Source organism: Phodopus roborovskii, unplaced genomic scaffold (genome assembly GCF_943737965.1).
Source record: "Phodopus roborovskii unplaced genomic scaffold, PHOROB, whole genome shotgun sequence".
In the NCBI taxonomy this organism is placed as follows: Eukaryota; Metazoa; Chordata; class Mammalia; order Rodentia; family Cricetidae; genus Phodopus; species Phodopus roborovskii.
Genome location: NW_026126407.1, coordinates 21337077 through 21342392, shown reverse-complemented (window position 1 = coordinate 21342392; position 5316 = coordinate 21337077).

Genomic DNA, 5316 nt, shown 5'->3' with positions numbered 1-5316 from the left:
CGCCTGCTATGCAGGTACAGGGACCAGAGGTCAACATCCACATAAACAGCCATGTGGCACAAATTAATAACCCGGGTGCCAGGGAGACACTAGAGACAGCGACAGTAGATTGTTAAGGACAAAAGAATGCTTTTTGCTTTTGGAAAGAACACAGGTTTGACTCGCAGCATCCACCTGCAGCTCATCACAATGTGTTACTCCCGTTCCAGGGCATCTGATACTCTCTTCTAGCCTCCAAGGACATCAAACTCACACATGTAAGCAAAACACTTATACCTGGAAAATTAAAATAAATAAATCTTGGGGGGGGAGGTCCCCAGGAATGACACCTGAAGGGAGGGTGACCTTGGTCTTCCATAACAGCCAGATCAACCCTGGGTGACAGACATCATGGTGTGGTCTTTCTGTGTTTCTTCACTGGTAGTTTGTTGAATTTCTTGATTTTTGCTTTGTTTGTTTTTTGGGTTTTTTTTTTTTTTTTTTGAGATAGGGTTTCTCTGGGCTTTGGAGTCTGTCCTGGAACTAGCTCTGTAGACCAGACAGGCCTCAAATTCACAGAGATCCACCTGCCTCTGCCTCCCAGGTGCTGGGACTAAGGGTGTGCACCACCACTGTCCCACAATTAGGAATTCCTGGGATGAAACTGAGTAGAATGGTGCAAAGCTGTAATCTCCAAATTAGAGATGGAGGCAGGAGGTCCAGGAGTTCAAGGTCAGCCTGGGACATACAGGACCCTGTTTTTAAAAACCACCACAAAGAAGGATGAGAAGGAAAAGGAGGAGGAGAAGAAGAAGAGAATAAAGAGATAGAGACTGGAGGGGACATAGGAATTCACTGGCAGAGTGCTGACCCAGCGTGCTCAAAGCCTTGGACTCAGTGTCTACTGCTGCATAAATTGGCATAAAGCCCAACTAAATCCAGCATTTGTGAAGAGTCAGAAAGATGAAAAGTTTAAGATCATCCTTAGCTACATAGTGAGTTCAAGTCCAGAAAAACAATAACAGCTACAGGACAAAAGGAAGGAAGGACAGAAAGAAAAGAAGCTCATAGAAGGTCTTTTCTGGGTTATGGTGTTCTGTGGTCAGAGCAAGAGCTTTGAGGTTGGGGTAAGGGAACACAGAGGAGAGAGACCATGAAGTGTGTGGATAGGCTGGTGATCCACAGTGGAAATCTGATTCTGTCAACACTACTACCATCATGTGTGCTTAGCCAGGAGTACAGGGAATCAAAGTAAAGATCATCCTTCCCTGGGATGCACAACACAAGATTGGGAAGCTCCTGCCTGGCAACACAAGCATTGTGGAAGCCAGCAATGAAATCCCCACCTTCACAACAGAAGTCGGAAGCCACTTTCTGTGCCCTAGCCAGTGCCCACAGCAAAACAGGGCCTGGGAGTTGTATCCTGAGTTTGAATATTGCTTTGTAAAGACAATTTAATAAAAGTCTTGCACAAAGGGAAAAAAGCAACAACTTTCTCACACTTGTCTCCTAGAAGATATAGTAGTGTGGATGGATGTTTTTCTCGACAAGTCTGCCTTTTGCCTGGCATCTGTCCCAAGCCAAGCTTGAGACAGTAGGTATGCACATGGTGGGCTGGGATCGTAGCCAGAACAGGGGCTGGGGCTCTGGCCATTCTCTCACTGACCGGCAGGGGGCAGCCTGGTCTTGCAGTTTAGCTTTCCATGCTTGGCTCTCTCTCTCTCTCTCTCTCTCTCTCTCTCTCTCTCTCTCTCTCTCTCTCACACACACACACACACACACACACACACACCACCTCCACCACCACACACTATCACAGCCATGAGCTCATTCTGTCCTGTCTGGCAATCTGGGTGGGTTCATTTCTCCTCACACTCTGTCCAGCTTCATTTCAAATGACTCATGCATGGTTTTGCATTCTCCCCCAGGGAGACCCCTGCCCAACCTTCTCAATTAGGCAGTGTTTCCTGATAAGTGGCCCCTTGGCCCACTCCTCCCAGACCACCCGAGCTTGGCTCCCCTGGTTCCAAATGCTGAGTGGGTATATAGGATGGGGACAAATCCCACCTCTTTAACCTCTTCCTGCCTACCGTAGGGCCCGCTGTTGACTGTCTACTTACAATATGCAACTCTGGTCTAGAGAGAGGGTAGCAGGATAGCCTTGGGGCCCAAGGTGCCCTCTATGAAATGGGGTGAAGCTAAGACAGCTTGTCCCTCTTAAACCTGTATTCTCAGTGGAGGACAGTGAAACTTCAGGTTTCTGGGAATCTACATGAGCCCAGTAATCTCGAAAACATCTGGTCATTCCCTTTCTCTTTATGGACAGGTACCTTGAAAAAGAGCTAGAGGCAGGCTCCTTCCTTAAGGGGACTGGATCTCCCCTTAACTTGAGGGTTCCTGGCCTGTAAGTGGGCTCAAGTCCTAGAACCCATCAAAGAGCTAACACAGTGGCATCTGGCCCCTGCATTGTATTTGGATAGCTGCACAGGCCTAGGTGGTCACTGATGGAGATGGCAAAGAGCCTTCTAGTCCTGTACCCAAAATGAAACCAGAGGGCCACTTGCCATCCACCGGAGCACAGTCTTTGGGAGGAGACTTTCCCAGTAGAATGCCCTTCCCACACTCTGCAAAGCCAAGAGCTCACCACCCACACTGGAGAAGGGGAGATGGGAGGGAAGAGGAAAGGGGGAGGGAGTCCACTTCCTAGCCTGCTGCATGTCCTTAGGTAGGTGAGTGCCAAACTCAGTGGGCTCAGTTTACCACCAATGCTTATCAGCTCTTCTCTAGGAATGGCCTTCTACCTGCTTCCTGGCTTCTTCTGGCATTGCCTTTTGACCAGCACAAGAAAAGCGCCAGAACCTTCTGTTTCCTGGACCTTTCATTCTCTTCCTCACTGAGCTGCTGTTTCCTTTCTTCAGCAGAGACACTGATGTGTGGAGCGGAACCTTCACAGGGCAGGTACTCTCTCCACCCTGGCACTGGGCTGGCTGGTGGCAGATGCAGTGTGGCAGGGCAGAGCCCCATACGAAGAAGCACCTCAAAGATCTGTGAGGGACAGAGAGAAGCCACCGCGGCTTCTCTATGCTATGAACAGGGCGGTGCTAGCCCTGGGCGAGGCTGCATGCAGGTGAGAGTGTATAGGGTGGGTGCTGCGGGTCTCCTGAAGTTCTGTTGAAGGTGGGACAGCTGTGGTCTCTTCACCATCCACTACCATCTCCCCCTATGGGAATGGAAGGCTGGGGTAGCCCTCAGACGCGGATCTGGAATTACCTTATGTGGAGCATGCATCCTGCCACTCACATGCCCTGGCCCAGAGGTGAGCCAGGGCTCTGAGTTTGACAGGTCACAGAGATAGGCTACCCCCTACTTCCCATTGTCATGATCAGACCTAACCAAAGCCCAAGAAAGCAGAACCCTGCCTAGTATTTAAAAGGTGGGTCATGTTCCCCATCTCCACAGATGGCCAGGGCTAAAACCAGGTCTCTCTGTGCCTGGGCTGCCCAGTTGCTGCCTGCTTCCTCGGCACTTGCTGGGTGGCCGAGGTGCCAGCTCCACTCTCATGGAGTCTGTACCGCCTGCAGTGCCTGGCGACACTCGTTTACAGTCTCACACATCATTTGTCTTGGAAGCAATCTTATGCCTTTAAATATGTCATCGCTCAGGGTCTCCGGTCCCCTGCCTCTTCCCAGGAGCAGGAGCCAGGCCTCCAGGTGGAAGTCTCCCTGGTGCTGAGGCCCCCAAAGCTGGGGTGGCTGAGGCTGCCTTTTGGGTTCATTTTGCTGAGAAGCACCATTGGACAGCTAAGTGGGGTGCAAAAGGGTTCCCAGCAGTGGGGAGTCTGCCACACCCTTTAGGAAGGCAGCTCGTAAGCTACAACATGATATTGCAAGTTAAAGACACCACTCAGTGGAATTAAGTGGGCCTTCGATGGGGAAACCAAGGCTCAGAGAGGAAGTGATGGGCTTGCCCCACCCCTCACTCAGCCACACACCCACATCTGGAAGCTTTTCTGCCAGGACACGGCATTCGCTTGGGTGGTCTACGCCCACAGGAGTAACCTGCTTGGCTCGGGCCACTGTGGAGGCTGAGGCTGATGTGATTCTCTCTCTCTCTCTCTCTCTCTCTCTCTCTCTCTCTCTCTCTCTCTCTCTCTCTCTCTCATTTCCTCTTTTGCTTTCCATAGGAGCACCCTTCCTGTGACAGGTGGCTGAGCAGTCGTGAACAACTAGACAGCCCAGCCTCCCAGAGGAGCTCCAATCTTAGACTTGGAAGTCTCTTCATCCAGAACCAGCCCTTTCAAGCTCAGAAGGTGCTGGCCTGTATGGAGGTTTGCCTTCCTCCCGAGTGGAAAGCCTCAGACCAAGGAGGTTCACTAGTGTTAGTGGTCCCCGAGTTTTGTCAGCCTGGCTCTGGTGTGTGTGGGGTCGCCACCTTGCACAGAAGTGCATCTCTGTGACACATGGGCATCTACTGGACCCAACCCTGTCCTCCAGCACTTTATATGTCCCTGCATAAGCTCTACCACCCATCTCAGGGAACTTGTAAGTAGTCTACTGGGTGCCCTGAGCTTTCTGTTTCTTCACATCTTAGTTCAGGTCTGACTTATCAGACAATGCAGTCCACGAAGGTGAGTCACAGCTTTGGGCTTTCACAGTCAGCATCCTAGCCAGCCACAGTCATCTTCCACCCTGTTGTGGGGGGGTGATGAGGTCCCTGGATGTTGGTGCTATCCGCAGCTGGTAGTCAGAGGGTCCCTAAGCACCACATCGCCCCACTTTCTGGTCCAAGTTAGCCACAGTGCCCGCTCTGCAGAAATGCCCTTTTGGTCTCCCTTCGAGGGATCACCCTTCCTTTTCTCCAGCCACAGCACCCCAGCTTCCAGCAGTGGCTCCCTCTTGGCAACATCTCGGGCCGAGTGGATTCACGCCCCAGCGCTGTAATCCGGAGGCTAACGTCGCCCCCAAGACATCCAGTCACCACCCCTCAAGCACAGTCGTCCAAATTTCCCCGGTCTCGGATGCTTTTCCCAGAGACCAACAGCCGGCCCCAACTGTCAGGAGACTCCCTGGAGCTCGCACTTGGGTCCCTGCTGCAGACGCCTAGCCCGGAGCCTACCCTTGCTCGGTCTCCGGTCCCGGCCCCTCCTTCTGGCCCCGTTACTCGGCCCGGGTTCCCATCGCGCCACGTGCCCAGCCCTCCCCACGGCGCTCCCCAGGCCCGCCCCGCGAGCCGAGCGGCTCAGCGGCGGGCGCACAGCTCGGGTTTCGGCCCGCCCCCGGCGCCGGCGTGACCCCTCCTCCGGGGCTCCAGCGGGCCAGGCCCAGCTGGCCGGCGCCC